Source organism: Embiotoca jacksoni, unplaced genomic scaffold (assembly GCF_022577435.1).
Source record: "Embiotoca jacksoni isolate LCO1_2020_lvr unplaced genomic scaffold, fEmbJac1.0.p SCAF_35, whole genome shotgun sequence".
Lineage (NCBI taxonomy): Eukaryota > Metazoa > Chordata > Actinopteri > Embiotocidae > Embiotoca > Embiotoca jacksoni.
This window is the reverse complement of record NW_027185387.1, coordinates 1,330,177-1,351,469: the sequence shown is the minus strand read 5'-3', so window position 1 is coordinate 1,351,469 and position 21,293 is coordinate 1,330,177. Positions and strand designations below refer to the sequence as shown.

Genomic DNA, 21,293 nt, shown 5'->3' with positions numbered 1-21,293 from the left:
ATTAAAAGCATCAAAACATTTAGGAAAAGGAAGACACCGTAAAAAGGCATTTAAATATAGTTATTAAAACGTTAAAATAAAAGAAAAAAAACATGGTAAAAGTTAAAAAAATAAAAGTTACAGTGAGGTGTGAGACTTAAAATACAGAAATAAGTTGTAGTGTAGCGCAATAAATAAATCAAGATTCTCAAATTTGGTTTAAATCGGGCCGAACACAGCAGGGAAAATATTTCTGTTTGTTAGTTGTATTGTACAAAAATCTTGTGTTAATTTTGCTGGTTGAAATGTGAAAACAAATTAAAAAAATTCAGTCAGAAGAACTGATTAAAGGTTGTGAAACAGTATTCTGATGGAACTGAAAAGGATTTCTTATTGCATTCTCATGTTTTCTAACCCCTTGCTTCTACCAGTTGGACGGCACAAACATCTAAGAGATGTGGAGGCTCAGGCTTGTCTCCTCGCAAAGTGGGCTGGTTTTTATATAGCACATCCATCTCCTGATAACAGTGCAGGCACTTTACGAAGTCTCACATTCACCCACTCACACACATTCGCTCAGTGATTGCGCAAGAAGCTAACCCGCAACATCAGGAGCAGATCTGAGGCTGAGTGTCAACGACAAGCTGCTCCACCAGCTGAGCTACTGTCGTTACTTGAAAAAAAAAAAAGGAAAAGAAAAGTGTGATAAAACCAGAGCATGCACTGATTTGTTGCCTCTCATTTTCTCTGTGCCGTGTGTTGACTGGCGCTGCAGATAAGTGTGTCGTAGTGCCCCGTAGATGAAGACTAAAAGCCTGTTTAATAAGTGACTCATGAGTGTTTTCTGACCTGCCGCTTGTCCTCAAAGTCTGATCAAGTTTAGGTCAGTGAAATGATTTGGTTGAAGTCGGGGAACATCAGCTTCATGGCTTAAATAAACCAGTACTGTGTGCAGCTGTATTACAGATTTTACCTCACAGATAGTTCAACAAACACTTTCAGGACATAGCAATAGCGTTTTAAAAGGTGGACTAATCAATATTTTTCAACGAGATATTCATTGGTCTATGCCCAGTACGATGGAACAACTGCAAACGATTCCCAGTGGAGGGTGGCCAGATCCGCACATAGTGAAATTGGGTTTGGTTTGCACCAGGCTAACAGGTTGTTGAGTGTATTTAACTTGTGGCAAACAAGCTAAAAATTGGAAAACGTCACATTCAGAACAAACTTTATCATGCGGAGGTAAGGTAACGTCACATCGCAGAGCTGTAAAACCAGCGGGCATCACGGCATGAATCGGAGTGCACGATTGGCCTCCTCAGTGATGTCATATAAAATGTGTATCACAATAGATTCATGAAAAACCGAAAATCATGAACTGGCTACAAAATAGGACTCTACCAAACCACGTGTTCCCTCACCATTTACACAAAAGAAGGTCACAGTTATATGGGATTGTGATGGGATTAGGCATAATGGGGATAATGTGTAACCACTGCAATGAAACGTTTGCGAATGGTTAATTATTTTAGCTTTGACATACGTGAAACATCCTTTCATACAGCAGGCAGCAGTGATGCCATGAATTCAAGAGTTTACCAAAAAGCATTGACTGTTCTTGAGTCTATATCTTTACATGCATTTATCACAGTTTACTGTGTAGAAGACACGAGAGTTTTTTCCACCACTTGTACCATGAGATAATGGAGAAACTGCGAACCAGACGCCTGCACGGCAATTAGCGTCCTTTCCAGAAAGATTTAGGCAATTCAGCTGGAAAATCAGGAGCTGAAACTGAACAACAAAGCTCTGACTGCAGCTGAGAGGAAGGACCAAGAGCCTGCAGAGAGCTGAAACCTCCAACAACCAGCAGGTAAGTGAAGGGAAGGTGGCCTGCCCCTTCACGGTGTAAGTTCATCTCCAAGAACTCAAGGAGGTGAAAAGGATGCATACGACTCAAAAGCAGGTGCTTTACTGCTAAACTCAGTGTTGCAAAACAGGACCTGGAGGATCTCAACAAAGCACTCCAGAGAGAGAAAATAGAGGCAGAGAACTACGAAATGGAGGCCACGGAGAGTGTGGAGGCTCTTCAAAAGAAAATTGAACGGTGAAAAGCAAGGCCAGCTGCTCGGACCATGAATTGATCCAGAAGCGGTGGGAGAAGAGCTACCCTCTGAACACGAATCAGTCCTCTCCAAGCTCCATGAATATTAAGGTTACAAAACATGTGCATGACTCATTTCTGAAATAAAAAAAACTGTAAAAAAAAACAACTGGATTATCAGTTCATCCTTGAGTCCAAGTCAATGTTTGTGCCAAGTTTGAATATAATGTTCTCGAGGCAATCCTGGAATATTGCAATCAGGTGGATGGGACGAAAAATAAGCAATTTTATGTGAATGTGTCCAACTTGCATTGGTATAAGTTTTGAAGCTTCAGTTGAGGAGTGAAAAACGTCCACACTCAATTTGTGAATTATTTTAAGTACACCATCCGAGTACTTCTAGTGCACTGACTGTTTCCTTACTTGATGGTATGAATGCATTTGTGCTCTCAATATAGTAAGTGTAAGTAGGTACACAATTACGTACGTACGCAAGTACGCAATTTTAACACTGCCATAATGCCCGCGGCTCTGGCTGCTGCCTGCGCATAAAATCAACAGTTAAGTGGCGCAACATAACAAATATGAATTTCTTTCTTTTCCCTCAAAAATCAGCACTGACGAGACGGTTTACATTTGGTCAACGGTCTGGTTATGTGTCAACGTTTTCCCCGCCACCGGAGGTCACTTGCCTGCAAAACATATCGGTGAGGACAATGTAAAAAAAAAAAATCGTTTCCCTTGTCATGCCATAACTTCTCAACAATATTTTATCGATCATTCACGAGGCGACGTTTCACTTGCATCTCATTTTATCAGAACATGTCATCGCTGCATTAGCAAGCGTGCGCAGCGCTGCCTTTTGCTGGAAGCAGGCTAGCGGGGCGAACGGCTGCGATTTGTTCTGCGAGCACGCGGGGTGTGATGCATCAACGTGGCTGAGACAAAGACACAAAGGAGAAGCGTCAGGTCGAAGGGAGCGGGAAGAGAAATGTCCTCCGCAAGACACCAGGAAGAGCGAGTGTAGACAGGGAGAAAGAATAGTTCGTCAGTGCTTAAAGCGAGGAGGATTAAACCAAAAAAGAGGGCAGGCTTAATTGAGCAAGTTCATTAAAGAGAAATTACTTTAGTATTTCTAAGCTTAATTAATGACATGATTTAAAAGATGAGCCTTAATGGGCTGAAAAATCTATTCATAGTGACATACATAGGGTATGTGAGTGCAATATCTGTGTGCAATCTATGTGAAGCAGCTTGTCTCCATTTGGTTTATGAATCCAAAAGAAATATAATTTGTCCGCATAAATTATCATCCCGCTATTTTGGGGGGGGGGGGGGGGATGCTAAATATACAAACAAATGCAATGCAATAAATAAAGTGTGACTGCTTCGACTATTTAATAAGTTCTACCAGGCCCTCATTAGGACCCTGATTGCCTCTGTACTAATAAAGCTCACACTTAAAAATTAATTACACTTATATTGACTCAATCTATCTTCAGCTCTAATTATCATTTCACCCCTATCAGCATAATGCCGCCTGCCTATCAAACTAATGACTTCCTGTGATGAGGGGGCTTCGCTGGTGGTGTGGGTGCTGCGTGGCTGAGGGCAATAGTTTTCTTGCCCAAATACAAGCTCCAATTTCCATTTGCCTCCAGTATTTTATTCTCATCAAGAAGTCTCACACAGTATAAATTCAGACCTTAGGCGTAATACAACTCTACTAAAACTACCGTACAGTAATTACAATGCAGCTGCCAACTATAAAGTGTATGAGGATTTGCATGGAATCAAATCAAACTATTGGATTAAAAAGAATATACTTTTAGGTTAATCGTTAAAGTTCAGTGTTCCGTATTATAGATATTAACACAGAATAACACTGGTTTAGTTACATTTTTACTTCTCTCTTTTAAAGTTTAAGACGTGGCTGAAAAATCGTCGCAGGATATCACCTGCCCTTAACCCTCCATGTAGAACAGTCGGCAAACATGTTATACAGCCTAATAAAACCCATAATTACCACTATTGCAACCTCTCGTGGCCGTGGCAAATATCACAGGAGCAAAAGAGGAAATCAGGTGAGGAAGTATAAAGTGTGATTTATTGTTACCATGACGACAAAGGTTTTGTACGCCAGTCTCTCGGCTGTCTTACGGTCATATTTGTTGTTTTGGTAAATTACGTCCGCTCTTTAAGGTAATAAAGGACGTAACGGTCCTACAGAGGGCGCTGAAAACACTCACGTATGTCGTTTTGGGAGGGATATATTTTGTTGTCTCGCCATGAGGATGTGTTGGTGTTGAAGTTTTGAGTGAAATGCACTACAAGCCACAAGTTAAAGCACGAACTCTCCGCAAACTCCAATTTGAAAAAAAGGAAAAAAAGCAGCATAATAATGAAATAAGCAGCGCGCAATAAGTTTTGCTCTGACCTGCTACTGCTTGTTGCTTTTTTTTTTTTTCAGTCATGGCACAAAACCACGGCCGACCATGCATCGCTGTGGTGTGTTCACGTTCAAGTAAGATTCAGTCGTGTTTGAAAACTCATTTACTTGCAGATTTTGTTTTCAGTCACAAATGTCTGCCGGCTTTTTGTGGTGCGGTGCCATGTTTACACTCCTTCATTCAATTTATGGTCGAGCGTGTCAAATGGCAAAAACATTTGCACTTCAATTCGCTTTGTGGCTTCTTTGCTGGGTGAAGATCATGTTCTCTCTGGGGGCTTTCTATAAAGGGGGCGACCTGTTGTTTTCAACTGGAGGTTTTTTTTTTTCTACATACAATATACATATATAGTGTGCTGGTGACGGTTTTCCATTTCTGAATAAGAATGGGAAGAGAATAAATATGTGCTGCTGCTGATCAACAAACACAGCAGGGAAGCATCTTCGAAGAGGAGGGACATTTCATTGCCTATACAGTAGAACACAAAGACGAGCGGTAGATGTGAATCACATTTCCTTTTCACGTAGACACCAAAACCCGATTTACCATTGACGCTACAGATCTCAAGCGTTCACTAACCCTCTAATCTCACCATTGACTTCTGCAAAGCTTCTCACCAACACCACCTTCTTTTCAGCTTCCTCCCCCATTTATGTACCTTGTATCAATTCTTATTTCATTTTTAGTTTCCATATCTCCTCTCTGCTTCCTTCCTCAGTGCCCACTTCACATTAGATTGTCAGGACCCCCCCTACAGCGACAAATAGCCTGCGCCGGAGCTGCAGGGAGACTGCCCTCCCTCATTGTAGTCCCCTTGACCTCCAGATAAACTATCTCGCTGCTTAACTGAGCCTGTTGCTGACTCGTGACTTCTCCAGACATGCTTATACCCACAGATTTGCTATTTGAGTTTCCCATTACAGGCCTAGATTGCTTTCCAGTGGGTGGTGAGAATGAAATCATTCCACTCGGCGCCGTGGCTAAAATCCACGTTCACGGTCGTTGGGCGTCCAAGGATCCATCTCAGAATTAAGAGCAGGAATATTACAGTGAAATTCAAATAGGTGTGAAAAGAGAGGGAGAGAGAGAGAAAAAAAGAAGACCTTTGTAATTCAACGGTAGAATAGAATTAAGCCAATAATTAGTATCCCATAGCGCACACCACAGCTCATTGATGTGTTTCATTAACACATTGTTATCCTCGCGATAATTATCTCAGCTCCAACGACAAATTTAAATCTCAGGGGCTTCAAGCTGAACTTTTCAGTCGTTTCAACATCAGTCTGATCAATGTATCAAATCATGTAATGCGAAATGGGGCAACACTATCAGCCAAGTCAGGGCTTTTTAGCCCATTTTAGCTCATCTTTTTGGTTTCAGAGGACATTTACTGGTCCAGTCTCACAAGACGTCAAACGGTAGTTTCCGCAGCATTGGATTTATTATTTGTCCAATCACACCACCTTCCTGCTACCCCTGTACAAAACTGAGCCCTTCCTTTACTTGAAAAACTCTCTGTCTACGGCAATCAATCAAGGCCCCATGAGCTCTTTGGCGTTCCTGTTATGAAACTTCAACGGACTGGGCAAATGAAGCGAAAGTGTTAGAAGTATCTCTGATCAGCCTGCAGACAGTCACTGTCTACGCTGCTGGAGGGACATCTGGATCTGAAGACAGTGACATCGGTAACAGAGGTCAGCCAGTGTAAATTACTAAGATGCACACTTCCGTTGTCTTTAAGCACTGTCCTCTGACGTCGTCTGGTCAATCACTCTCACCAACACCAACTCCTGCTGCAAAAACAACGGATAAACTCACTATGGACTCCCTGAACATCGGCAAACAGTAAACAAAGTTACATCCTAGCCGCTGAGCAAAGTCAAACATTTTTAGGCGCTAAAGAAAGAGACAATTTTCGAGTGGAGTTGGTAAACAAAGGGGAAAAGGTTTTGTGACTTACAATCATTCAGAACAATTTCAAATTCATAATAATGTCACTCTGGACGTGTCAACACAACTCCAAAAAACTATAACAAGTTTAAAAGGTGTTTTTTGAGATCAGACAGGTGATGAGCTGTACCCAAAAAGCATTTACGGGATTTTTGTTTACCCGCGTTCATAGCGAGACGCGCAGACACACACAGGTACTCAAAAAGAGACGGAGGAGCGATACGGAGAGGGAGACCGAGAACCTCGGGGAAAACCCTGCCCTTCACCTGGCAACGTGTCGTTTTTGTAATGATTATAAAGTGCACGTGTGATCACCGATTGTTTCCCCGTATATTTTAGCTGGGAACTGCACACGGCTCGCGTGACAAATTGGCTCTGGGTTTATTTTCTAGATGATGTCCCACGAATGCGAGGCGCGAGACGCCGGCGGTGCGGCCGCTCTTGTCCGTTGATATGGACGCCGAAATGAGATGACGTCACGCAGCGGCAGGTAACGCGACACACCGCGCAAGCAGTGTGTTTGCAGGCCTTAAGGGTTTTGTTTGCTATCGGATCGCTTTCCTGCCTCACAGTGGCCAAAAATGGATCAACGCCACGGTTGAATGGAAGAACATCCGTCGAACAGATGCTGAAATGAAAGCGCGGGGGGGGGGGGGGGGGAGCACAATACAACATATCAAAGAGCCCTCCTGAAAACATGACCCATTAGTTCTGATAGAAACAAAGGGCTATCAAAGGGGTATCTTCACAATCGATGCTAAACTCTCTCTCCTGCGAACCTGATCCCAAGAGGATAAAAGAATCCCCCTCCCTCCCTCCCTCCCTCACTCCCTCCCTCCCGACTCTGCAGTGTACAGTATATGTACAATACGTGACTAGCTTCCCAGTTAATGAATGCACAACTGCAGGCTTAAACACAGAGGCAGAAGTCCACTGTCAGCCCGCAAGGAAGAGCTGAACAGGCCAAAAACTGCAGCTAAGAAAGAATTAATGCCAGCACCATTTACTCATACAAATGCCTCACTTTGTAATGCATCAGAGTAAAGGTAGTTCACCCTTGGCTGTACTCTCGGTTGGGCATTTACTGAACATCACAGATAATGACTGCACTTACAAGACAATAAGGACTCGGGCCAGGCGGTCGGCATGGATTAAAGATGCATTAAGGCAGATTTTTACTGCCATAATGTATCTGCAGAGGGTTGAAAGGGTGGTTGATCAATACTGCTGACACGACAATTAATTCCGCCAGGTGCTCCGAGAGATTTCTCGCCCGGGGGACGAGCCGCCGTACATTTCAAACCACTCAGGAGGTGGAGGGTGCGAGTGCTGCGAGCAAGGGAGCAGCGCCGAGAGCCATTTGGATTGCCAAAGTAAAACTATCACAAAGTATTTCAAGGAATACGGAGGGTGACACGCCATTCGATTTTGCAGAACCTTTACGCGTGTTATTGATTGACCTCCTGTAACACGTACTCCATTATAAACTGTAAGTGGGAGAGATCATTGACAATTATTTGTTTCTCTTTAATTCAATCACTTTACCAGAGATATACTAGAGGTATCACAGTGGAAAAAGAGAGAAAATCGAAATCGAGAGAAAATTATTTTCCCTCATAATGAACAATAATAATGTACAATAATACGTGTATTCCCTAATTAAATCTGTTTTCGCAGTCATGTTTTGACTTCAACTTCCATCTGGGTTTTGCAGGAAAATATAGACGCAAGAAAATTACAAAAACGTGACTAACTGCAGCACATCAAACACAGGTGGGGTTTAATGACACTGGATGTTGCAGAGTCAGGGAAAAACAACAGCCTGGTCTGATTGACCGTACCAATCATAAAATTGAATTCAAAGTAAAGTGCTAAATTTCGGGACATCGATCACGACATCAGCATGCCAGCGATATAACTACCTTCCACACTACCTGTCTGTTGTACAGGTCAGTCAGGTTACTTTGCTGAACACAAACTGCTGACCTTCTGCTGAGCAGTTTTCGCCTTGACGCTGAGGTTTGCCATACCAGCAGCTTACGGAAAATGTTCACAAAAACCTCAATGTTGGATTTGGGTCGTGAGGGTTTACCAACATGGAGCCTTGCTGGACTGTTTTTTTTTTTTTTTTTTTTTTGCAAAGATTCTCTGCGATAGGACTTAAAATTCTTCTTTAGTCCACTGTACAAAGTCGTCTGCGATAGGACCGCGATCCTTGTCGTCAGCGTGGAGCAGAATGACAACAGCGAGTCATCTGCAGACTTTGAATTGTGTCAGTTGTCATGCCGACTGCAGAAATCACCATTATGCGGACTGCAGAGGAAAAGGTAAAAGTGGTGAAAGCACACTCCCGAGGAGACCCTGTGGACGACGACATCAGCAAATAAAGCTGTCGGAATAACAGATTTATTGGAGTGTTAGAAGCATCCTCTACCACCTTATTTAAGCCTTGTAAGCAAACGGTGGGTGAAGACGCTTTCCTGTTTTTATGAGGAGCTCTTCTTCAGGAGTCAGTTCGGGTTCGGTGTGTGTGATTACCGTCAGTCCTCACCGATGAGATCTTTGATGAAGCAAATGCAATCAGTGAACACGTATAGCGCTCGCGTGTGTGCGGAGACAGTTTGAAATGTTTCCTCCATAATCAGATGGCAGCAGAGGACTGAACTAACAATGAGGTTCCTCTGGTGTACAGACAGGAAGACTGAAAAAAAAACATGAGCATAAAAACGAACAGATCCATTTTCTTTTTTTTTCTGTCACTTTCTCCGAGTGTAAAACATGTTTTAAATGTCCTCCTGGGATTCATGATTTCCCTTTAAAAGCTTTCAAAGCGCTGCAATTTTTTTTTTTTTTTTTTTCCTCGTCATTACATTTTCGAAAAACTACAAGTACATTTCCTTGTGTACACAGTTATCAGTTACCACACAGCTCTGCTTAGTGCCACTTTAAAATGAGAGGATCGCCGTCCCCAGAGTTAGACTGATCTCTTAAAAGCACATTCCATAATCCTAATCCAAAGTTTTTTTTTTTTTATAAATATCCAAAAGTAAGAGGGAGGGATGCTTTTAAAAGACTTGCATTGGCTTTATCTTACACACTTGCTTTGGCTCCGTAGATGCACTCAGACTGAATAAACACAGGCGTGCTATGGACTTGCAGTGGGTTTTAAAAAATGGAGGTGACAGATTATACTAACAGGTGCGAGTCGATTTGAAAGTAAAGCAAAGGAAGGAAGCGGCTGCAGGATGTGCGACCTGAATGTTAATCCCCCGACGGAGATCATCTAAGAAGAGAACAGAAATAGGACAGAGAGCTACTGTATAATTTGTTATGTCCTTTCTGAGGTGGACACAAACACAGCTCCGAATTAGTGTTAATGTTGTGTTTGTAGTTTTTGGGGAATTCGAAGTGTAAAAATACGATTAATACAGGTTTAAAGATGGATTTTCATATGGTTTATATTACTTGAAAGAATTCCAAACTTGTATCAGATTCTCCAATTTGACAACCGCTCACGTATAAAGTTAATATTTCTGCTTATATGTAAGTGGTAACTGTGTATTTATGTTATGATAGATCTATTTATGTGTTCAATGCAACTATAAAGTTGAGATGTGTATATTACAAACTGCAGAATATAAATTCCCAAAGAGAAGATCTGGCAGGACTCAAGGCCACGTACTTCTCTTTGATGGATGAGTTTTTGGTCCGTTCGATGTATCTATATGAAAAAAAAAATTATAATAATACTCAACTGCTGAATAAAAACGGAATAAACAAAACAAATAAAAACAGAAATGTATTCATCTCGCCGCTGAATCAGTGTGTGGGGAACATTAACTGGCTGTTCACGGCACGTCTGGATGATTTTATCTATTTCCATCTGCGGAAGAGTCGCGGGGGGCACGAACCTATCAGAGCAGTGGGGGAACGGGGGGAAAAGGGGGGTGGTAGCAGGGACGCCCTTGGCAGCTGGATGTGAGGAGCTTTCATAACAGAGGGGGCGGCGCATGGATGAGCGACTCCCTCTATCCGAATCTGTTCCCGACACACACACACGCGCGCACACACGCACGCACACACACACACACACACACACACACACACACACACAGAGGCAGGTATAGGCAGCTGATGCCACTGTTTTGTCTCCAACTTCCAGCCAGCCGGTCGGTCCGCGCGCTGATGAGATGAAGTTTTACCGCTGAGAGGCAAGACGGAGCGGTCGGATTTACACGGCGACCCGTGCTGTCGGTATCTGGAGAAATATGCATCACGTCGAGTCAAATTTGATTTTTTTTTTTTGGGGGTGGGGGGATTTGTCTCAAAAAGATATCAGTTGTTTCCAGAGTTGCGTTTTTTCTCTTTTTTGGTTTTCCATTACATTCAACGTGGACACTTTTAGTTTAAGGCAGTTCACCAAACACACACAAACAAAAGTACTGTGCAGCTATTTAGATTCATATGAGATTTCCGCCTCCACTCCAATTTAATGGAGATAAATGGAATTTGAAATGCTGTGGGATGGTTATCGCAGAACTGGAGCTATATATGTCATTTTTTTTTTTTTAATTTGGGTGAACTGACCCTTCAAGGCGCTTTGACAGTTTTTCATTAAGAGATACAAAAATGATTTTGTGGCTGTTTTCATGTTGATTTTATCCCACACGAGCGCTGTTTCCTGTTGTAAAAAGGACAATCATCGCAGTATAGTTGACAAGATTGTTTGAAGTAGAAAGCTCCAGCAAAAGAAGGTGCTGATTATGTGTACCAGCATGTGAAGTCTTGTTTCACTTTTCTTTTTTTTTTTTTTGGCAATAAAGCTATTTGGTTCATTGAAGAGAACCTGAGGCAAATTCACAAAACAACACAAAACAGGGAGAGCTATTCTCAACTTTGACCTCCCGTATCCACCAATAAAATGAATGTTGTTTGTATCGGCGTCAACAGTATCGATCCCGAAAAAGCGGTTTGACAAATATGAATAAACGGTGGACTTTACAACCTGACAGGAATACAGAAACGCATACAAACTGCGGCTCCGTGTCTTCGCTCCGAGTGCTCCTCCGCAAAGATACTGAACATAATAGCGAGCAAAAAAAAGTCTCGAAAACGACGGCGTGGTAGACCTGTCATCCTGACAGGCAGCGCACGGAGCAGACGGAGGACGGATGAGTGGCGGAAAAAGAGGCAGATGATAAGAGGAGAAGTAAAGATGATTCAAGTGACAGCTGAGGAACCTGCACAAAAATGTGTTGTTTTTTTGTTTTTTTTATAGCTGATTTGGATATTTGCGTTCGTGCGTGCGTGTCGGCGGAAACCGTCGGGTGGAGCAGCAGTTGGTGTTCAAGGCAAGTGAACAGAGCAGAAAAGCGTCGCGTTCTCGGGACGACGGGCTGCGACGTCGTTTCCCCGTCGACGCGCGAACGTGCCGGCTCACTGCTTTATGTTTCTATCTCCGTTATGCCCGGTTTAATCCCGATAACCACGCTACCGGCACAGCTCGGGGGACGGCACCGTCTTGTGGTCCAGACTGAGGTATCGCCACTAATATTGAACAGCCTGCCGTGTAAATTGGGACCGAAATTCATGGTCCCCTGAGGGTGAACCCCAATGACTTTGGTGATCCTCTGGATTTTGTTTTCATCTGCCGCCAGCAGGTCGACTTTCAACCATCCTGCGAACTACAGTATCCCAACAATCTATTACGGACAGGTACAAAAATATTTCAGGTGGTTTGAGTTAATACGAAAGTAAATCAATACGTTCCGAGACTGCTGCTCGCGTGCGCGCAAACGGAGCAGGGGAAAGATGTAACCCTCAAGAGTAACCGGTAGAAATTTCGGCGCTTGATCGTCGTCAGTTCCTGAGTTACGCACGTCTTTGTGAGCAGCGGACCGGGCGCGTCTTTTTCGATTTCTCCGCGGACACGGCCGCAGAGTCGAGAGTCAGCTGCGCGAACCATCGCAGAGGCACTCACAGAAACGCGTGTAACTCGGGAACCGACGACGATCAAGCGACGAAATGTCTACCAGTTACTCTTGAGGGTTACGTCGAGCTGCTGCTCGGAGCGCGTCACGGTGCTTATTGATTTACGATCGTATGTAACAATTCAATGTCCTTTATACGCTCAAGATGACCTTTATAACTGCCAAATAAATGTAGTAGAGTACCTCATTTCCCTCTGAAATAAAGTAAAGTAAAAGTATAAGTTCGAATAGAGTTTAAATACTCGGGTAAAGTAACTAAGAATTGTATTTAAGCACAATAGTGGGGTAAATGTACTTTCCTACTTTCACACTTTTGGTGATCTTGTAAACTTTTTATTTTGTCTTTGGGATTCTGTCAGTGGAAAGTACTCTGTAAGCAGAATCTGAAATCACAGTGTGCGCGGTTCATTTATTTATCACATTCAATATTATATGAATAAGAAAAAAAAATATGGATTGCCTCCCTCTTCTTTTGGATTCATTAATGTCTCTGGCTCCTCTAAGGATGAACTCTGTGTGTGTGTGTGTGTGTGTGTGTGTGTGTGTGTGTGTGTGTGTGTGTGTGTGTGTGTGTGCGTGTGTGTGTCAGGGTCTCCAAATTTCCTGCTTGGCAGAAACATTTCACTAATTAACTAAAAGAAAAAAAACAGCATATCAGTACAGGGGATCCTATCATCTGCACTGGTGAAGTCCCGTCCGTCTCTGTTTCTGTATCTTCAGAAATAATGAATTCCTAGATGGATAACTATCAGTGGAGAAATTAACTGTTTAAAATAGCATCCATAACAGTTGTCCATTAGTGAATTAGTGGAAGGCTGAAATAATGGATCATTGGTTTAGTTTAACTAACTACTATTTCGTCAGTTACATTACAACAACTGTGGCGGCATTCATTTTGCCATTCACCATCAAAAGCAGGATACGGAGATGTACATATACAACTATGACAACGTTTACACTGAAAAAATGTAAAGCCTGATGATTCTGAAGGATGAGTCTGAAGGAGTCTTTTACATTGACTCATCCTAGACATTGCAAGAATGCAAAAATGTTGGACTCCAATTGGAGCTTGAATGGTTACAATTCTGGGAGTATTAAGTAATTAGAAGTGGATTCATTTCTTTTAAAGTAAATCCCCAGCAGTTGCTATGAGTAAACATTACTTGTCTACGCAGCTTAAGTTTCATGGCATTTTTTTTTCCAGTTAAGTATTTCCTCAACCTGTCCATAAGTTATTTGTGTGCGTGCGTGTGTGCGTGTGTGTGTGTGTGTGTGTGTGTGTGTGTGTGTGCAGCCTGCCGCCCGCAGCCTGCCATAAATCAGTCAGGGCCCGCAGATCTGAACTAAAGTGTTTTGGAGCGTGGAGTCTGCGAGCTTTGTGCTTTTCAGTCCCAGACAAAATCCCCGTCTGTGTTTGAAAACAGGCCACTGCTACGCACCAGGTACATTTATTTATGCTATTAGTGCAGGTTGCAAATGTAATTCACTATAATTCAGGAAGCTCTCAGGGTAACATGTTTTGATTCAGAGCTACATTTTGCCATATTGGAATTCCTGCAAAACCTCAGGAATGATTAAAAAAAAAAAAATGATGGAAAAAAGCAATTCACAAAAAACTTAAATGTATTAAGGTTCACACAATTGTAGCTGCTCCTCCTCAAAGCATCTTGCAGAAGAACATTATTTGGCTCTGAGTCACTGTGGTAATAGGGCTTCCTATACATCAAGTGAAAACAAACTATGCTTCTCACAACTTTTAAAATGATTATTTCCAAAAGAAGATATTGAAAGGTGTTTCAGTCAGTCAGTCAAAACGTATTTCAAATGTATTTTAGATTTCATGTTATGTATTAATGTTATTTGAAGTGTAAATCTGATATCCTCAGAAGCCGACTGAGAGCCAAGATGCACATGAAGGATTTTTGTTTTTTGAGACCGTGAGACCATGACTATCAGTGCACAGGCCGGATCATTAATTAAAAAGGTAATTAATTATTTTCTTAGTTTTTTTTCCATACTTTATATCTGATATACATAACACTGCACTCTTTAAGTTAATGGCTGACATGTCCCATCTAAAGCACATGACTCACATCTTTCTTGGCCATGCTGGTATCTCAGGTACTAATATTACATAATATCAGTATTATTAATAAGTTTAAACATCGCTGCTGCAGCAGAAAGTTGAATTCATCTCAAAGTATTTGAGATTGCGGTTGCCTTTCTATGGGTTATCCATCCTGTCTGTACCGTTCTGCATCACTGACAAACATCCCCGTGTTAAAACAAACAGTACTTCTTTTCATGGATTTAATACCGCAGAGTATCACTGGCACAAGACTGATTGAAGACAAAAACCCACCACAGAGTTGATAGAATGAGGACAGCACGCCGGATTTCTACGTGTTGCATTAAATTACATTACGAGAGTGGATCTGATAGAGCTGAACGCAAGAGATTATTTTTCCTTTTGCTGCAGAGCAGCTACATCTAACAGTGGGGCACAGACTAAAAATAATTGCGTCAAATGATAATTGCTACAAGGCTTCAAAAACAAGTAGTTTTTTTTTGTTTTTTTTTTCTTCCTTGGTACATTTTTTTTTTCTCCCCACATTTGCAATTAATCATAGCTTCAGATACTTTGGTTCTCACCCAATTAAATGTTGTAAAACACTACACCCTCCGGCACGAAAAACTACACAGCAGCAAAACCACTAAATGTGTTGTTCCTATCAAAAAAGGGATGAAGGGGAGCAATAATTATGTAAACAGAAAATTAAATGCCCACGACTTGTAGAGAAAATGAAGGCTCGATTGCCCTCCCACTCTTCCTCCCCCCTCCCCTCCCCACTATCTCCCAGAATACATTAGGTTTCACTGCTCGCCGTTGGCTGGTCGCAACATGTTCCTCCGCGATTAGCTCCGATAGCGAAATGAGAAAAGCACGAGTCAATGCCTTTGTCCTCTGCGACGCTGTTTAGACTCACTACTCAAATCCTCTCTATTTAAAGCCCCTTTTGTCTGTACAAACCAGTCCTAGAGAATGAAACAGACCATTAACAAGATTAGCGCACTCATTCTGCCGCCGACAAAAGGCCTCAGCAATACGCTGCTGATCATTAGGCAAGGCAGTGGAAACAATGCTGATCCATAATCTAGTGTTGTGCTCCGATTGAACTATTGTGGCCCATTTATTGTGCCACCCCACCAGCCCCCCACCAGAGAACTGCAGTACAAAAGGAGGGGTTGGGGGCGTGAAGGTAAGTAAGAGTAAGTAAAGGTAGAGGGGAGTCTTAACCCCTCATTTCTTTTCACTTCCAGTCAGTACAGCCGATCAATTGCGGTAAAATAAGCTGTTGAGATAGAGGCCTTCTTTTATGTGCCCTTGCAATCATCCCAGATACATGTGGCAGGAATGGGGGGCAGCTGCAGGCCTGATAGGGGCCAGGTAATGTTCAGGTATGGACAGGGGACAGGGGCCCTTTTTCTTCTTCAAGTGAGGTAATAAAATGTCTCGATCCGCTTGAAATTCATTGACATGTTTTAAGCGTATCATCCAGGAGAGCCAATAAAACCAAATTGAACGGTCAAATTTGTCCTAATTACATGTGCGATGTATTTATTGATTCGCGATGTCAACCTGTAGACTTGCTACGATACGCTGTCAAAGTTACTGCACTACGCGGTAATACAACGTCGACACTTCCTCTATTATTTCAAATGAAAATCCCTGTAGCGTTTTATTAGACAGAAACCCCTCATTTCTTTAAAAAAAAAAAAAAAAAGGCTTTTATTGTGAAACATTTGCAGGATCGCTTTGTGAGCGAAGTCGGACAGTCACACTTGAGATCAATAATCTAAAACGACCGTTGAAGACGACAAAATTCTCCCAATTTTTTACTTTATCAAATTAAAACAACAGATACAGTACATACGCTATTGACTTGTAACCGGGCCTCAATGTGTGTATCACTACACCCCTGGGTATAGAGTTCATTTTTAACCTATGTGATTGGCTAAAGCACTCACCGGTTCTTTTACAGTGTAGTTTTGTGTTCAATCTTTGATAAGAAAATGTGTTGAGCGCGATCATTTTAAATTCTTGATCTGCGTTGCTATTGTGGTTTTCTGAACCTAGGCTGCAGAGGAGCTGAGCAGTAACAGCAGTTGCTTCTCCATCTATTGTGTCTCTTTGCATAATACCAGCAGCGGGCAAATCTATTGTGTCGTTAACAATGTAGCAACAATATTAGGTGTGATTACTCTCCTGTAATAGAAACGAGATGTGAGGTATGATCACCACCCTGTCAACGAGAGAGCAGAAGTAGGTCGGCTGTGGCAGGCTGACTGATTGTGGGCGAATGTGTCCGGCCCTCGCCGAGCTCCCCCTGAGATCACCGAGGAAAAAGATCCAGCCAGGAGAGAGGTGAGGAATCACCCCGATGAGGGTCACGCCGAAGCCACATTACACATCCGTTACAGGAGGCCTATCGGGGGAAATCGAATGGGTTCATCCTGGTTTGTAATCCGCTGGTCTCCAACAAATCAAATCCTTACAGGTGACTACTGGATATCTCAAAGTGGAGCACGTGTCGATGAGAAGGGGGAAGGTAGAGAAGACAAGAGCGCTGAATCAATATCATGACCTTAGCAGGAGTCATATGCCGCTAATATGTGTAAAGTATCAAACCTGTACTGTTCTTATTATCATTTTGCATTGTGTAAATACACAATACAAAATGATAATAAGAACAATCCAGGTTTTGTTTTCCACATTTTCCTGGATCAATCAAATTCAGTTGAATTTTATTTATATAGCACCGAATCAAAACACAGGTTATTTCAAGGCACTTAACAAAGTAAAGTCCTTACAACAGAACTTCACAACATTATAAAAAGGAACCCAACAATTCAACAATTCCCACGTAAGCTACGAGGGGAAAAAAAAAAAATCCTTTAAGGGAGAAAAACCTCCAGCAGAGGGAAGGAAAAACTCCCTTTTAACAGGAAAAAAAACCGGAACAAAATGTTTATTACATCCGTAAAAGATGTTTCAGTGACTTAATACCTCACAGAAAGAGACACAACGGATCCGACAAGTTGTCATATCGAGTTATTTTTTGTCTTCCATAATAATCCCCATGACCAGCTGATCCTATACTACGTGTCAAATAGAGAGATTTCTGCACACAACCAGAAATTCTTCACCTGCTATGAGAAGATCTGCATCCTGCTATTCTTGAGCAACAATATCTAATCAAACATTATTTAAGTACGACGATCTTATCCTCACAACAATCTCCAGATGACGGTTCTTAAGTCAGTCCCTCAGTATCAACGAATATGAGCGTGATTCTAGAGCCGCCATCAGGGCGGGAAAGTAAGACAGCAGAATAAGCAGAGACGAATCAGGCGACCCTCAGACCACAATGTAATGTAAATACTAATGATAGCTTTTCAGTCATGTTGAATACTAAAGTCTCGCTCCACAGCTGTGCATGGGTTCCTCCATTTCAACATCCCATATTGTATAAATTCAGATTTTCTGTTTCTTTTTTGGGGGGGATTAGAAAGCAGGTGTACGTGCTACGTAAATACTGTGAAAGTATCAAAATGTTCAATGATCACAGCTCGTATCCAGCAACTGCGCCGTTTGTCACAAACTCTTGGCTCATGTCACGTGTCCGCCCTCTGCACGGTCCACTTTCACGTGAAAGAAAACACGCAGCGGTCATTCCATCGCTGAGGTAAGAAAGCTACAAGATCACGGAGAACCCGTGGTTGGCCTGGCCGCGCGTCAATCAGAAAGGAGTCAGCGACATCAATGTGCCTTAAAGATAAAGACACTTGTTCTTGGAAGAGCTCCAGAAAGAAGCTTAAAAGAGGGGATGTAAAACTATGTTGAAACGGCTTTTAGTGCTTTAAACCACAAACGTATCTTTATATCAGGGCTGCAAATAAAACACTGGAAAAGTGTAAAACGTGGGACCTTTAAATCGCACCTAAATATCCCAAGTCCAATGTCGCACTGTCGGTTGAAAGCATTCAAGAAAATGTAGGGACTCACTACGTGGAAAAGAAGGTGTTCAGGCAAACTGAAGAGGGAACAAAAAGTCTATACCTTATCACAAAAAAATCTCCCCTGAGATTCAAGAATGAGATCGATCAGAGGACAGATGCTGCGTTCAAATGTGCTCGTTTTTACCGTGTACACGAGAAGAGTCCATAACGGCGCCCTCCTGTGGTATTCACGACGTCGAGTTCACGAGTTGTGACGTGTTCGCTGATCTTCCCATCGGCCTCATCTTTACCCTCCGTGCCTTTGCATTTCCTGCATTATGTTATCCCACCGTTAGCTAGCTAAATTGTTACCCTCTGCGGCTTCTAGACGCCGTCCATCTTGTCGCCGCCTAGCAACTGTGTTTTTACAGTTTCAGCACTTAATCAGCAGGCAAACGGTGCACACGATTTCCTACGTCGTAACCACGAGTTCCAAAGTGTAGTCGTGGAATTTGACCGTTTGCTTTCACAGGAAATAAAACATTGTCACACAGGGACACTTGTTACCTGTTCAGCTTTTAACACATAAGTTAATCATACTTTTTTTTGCCTCTGAAGCCCAAGCTTTGCCCCGACTGCTATGGACTCATTTCTCAAGCCGGGCTAAACACACTTTTTTTTTTTTGTTGCCTTATTAACATTAGCAGGGACAGGCTGAGGAGCTGCAGTCACACTCAGACTAATTCCCTTATTCCCGAGAGGGCAGTGGTGATGTATGAGGGGAATGAGATGGGAGGCACAGGTCGATTGGCCAACACTGTCGCCATCACACAGTAATGAGATCTCAGGGGGAGGGGAAAATAGAGACGGATTCCTCCAACTCCACGCTCACATAATACTAATTGGCCGGCACACAGATAGGTAGGATGCGGGAAGTTTTCATGACTTTATTAAGAAGTATTTTTGCCCTACCTGCTTCTGACAAATATCATCAGTGAGATGGACAATGTCGCGAGCGGCGCTCAATCCTGGCTGAACATACATTAGCTACACTATACGAAGGGCTCATTTTTCTTTTCATATTTAGGCTTGAATTCCAAACTTACCGATGCTCCTGCAACTGAAATGGGAGTAAATCCTCACCGCTGGGTTTCAAAATCTTGAGAAAAAAAACCCTTCATAAGAAGTACAAGCTGTTATAACTGCAGAATGAAGTCCATCGTTGCAATAACATGTTGAAAAATAAATGCAGGGTCCTCTCATGTAATTATTGTGTCTTTTTACCTTAAAGTGCATTTCAAATTCCACCACAAACAAAATCTCTCCGCCATGTTAAGTACTTCCAATGCTTTTATATTCCATAATTCATATTCTAAACATTGTTTGAGAGTTCCACCTCTCTCTTCTATAATTTGCACATTGACAATGACTTCTAAAATGAAAAATGTGACGGTAGCGCCGCTGCAGTGTAATTTATATACTTTTCTCGTGTGTGTGTGTGTGTGCGTGTGTGTCTGTGTGTGTGTGCGTGTGTGCATGTGCGTGTGCGTGTAGCATGAGCCCGGAGACCATCCAGAGGCTGAAACTGTGTGGAAGGCACTTTGCAAATTACATTGATCTCTCCCTAGACCTGCATCCTACCTGCTGCCCATCCTAATGCCTGTTTTACAGATGGGTAGCGGGGGGTGACACCTACGTATTTCTTTTTATCGCCGCTGTTATTTTCTGCCTCTGTGGTTGCGTTTGCCTTCTGCTTAGCTCTCTTACTTTTGCTTTTGTTTTGTTTTTCATCACTTTCCCCCTCTCGTTCTCCATCACGCACGCACACGCACACACATGAACACGCACACAGACGTCCACCTGCAGCAGCATGTGACACACTTTCCCTCACTAATCATTAGTACGACTGACATTCCTTCCTCTGTCCTGTCCTTCCAATTACAGCATTATTAGTTTTACACGGTGATGAGCAGCAGCGCAGATGCAGAACATGACTTAATGAGTGAGAAATCATGCTGGAACACGGCAAGAGGGTCAAAATAGGGCGTGTTCTAATTTTTACCTCTGTGAAATCAGATTATTAAAAAAAATAATCTAAAACATTCAAGTCAAATAAGGTTTTCACGGAGATTGCAGCCTTGCGAACTGCAGGTGTCTCATCTGGTTGTGCTTCCTGTTTCATAGTAACTGATGATGATGATGCTATATATTTTGCTGGAAGTTTATTTGTGATCATGTTTAAGTAAGTTGCAAAATCAAACCCTAATTAAGCTTAATAATATATTCTCAAGTCTTGGACAGCAGCCGAGCATATGCTCAAAGTCATGGAAATTACATGAAAGAGCTCCTTAAGCTCATGGGATCTCTTTGTTTACAAATTAAACACTTAACATGAGAAAGGCCACATACTGATTCTGCAGTTTGCTTACTTAATCATGGCAGTGGCTGCTTGGAAAGATGCCTGGTTAATTTATCCGATAATTATTTTCTCATTTAAGTGACAGGTTTACTAATTATACTCTTTAAATTAGCAAAATGTCTATGCAGAGTGTTTTATGATCAGAATATATTCTCTCTTGGAGAATAAATATCTGAAAAGGTATAGTTTTCACATCAGTATCAAATCTGCTGACCAAATTTGAGCAAGTCATTTTCATTACTAAAACTCAATGATTGACCTTCTCAATTCTCAATATGTTACAATACAAAGCTCATGTTCTCAGACAAATGTATTGTAAATTGCACTTAAAAATGCAATCCTGATTGTTTTGCACATTGCTGGTTGCTCAACAGAGAGGCAGAATATAAATATATAAT

General features: G+C 42.1%; 1 protein-coding gene across 3 annotated transcripts in view; it reads right to left on the bottom strand.

The window, feature by feature from the left end:
* Positions 1 to 21,293, bottom strand: part of LOC138207994 (protein kinase C-binding protein NELL1-like) — a 252,661-nt gene that overhangs the window by 36,838 nt on the left and 194,530 nt on the right. The window lies entirely within an intron of this gene.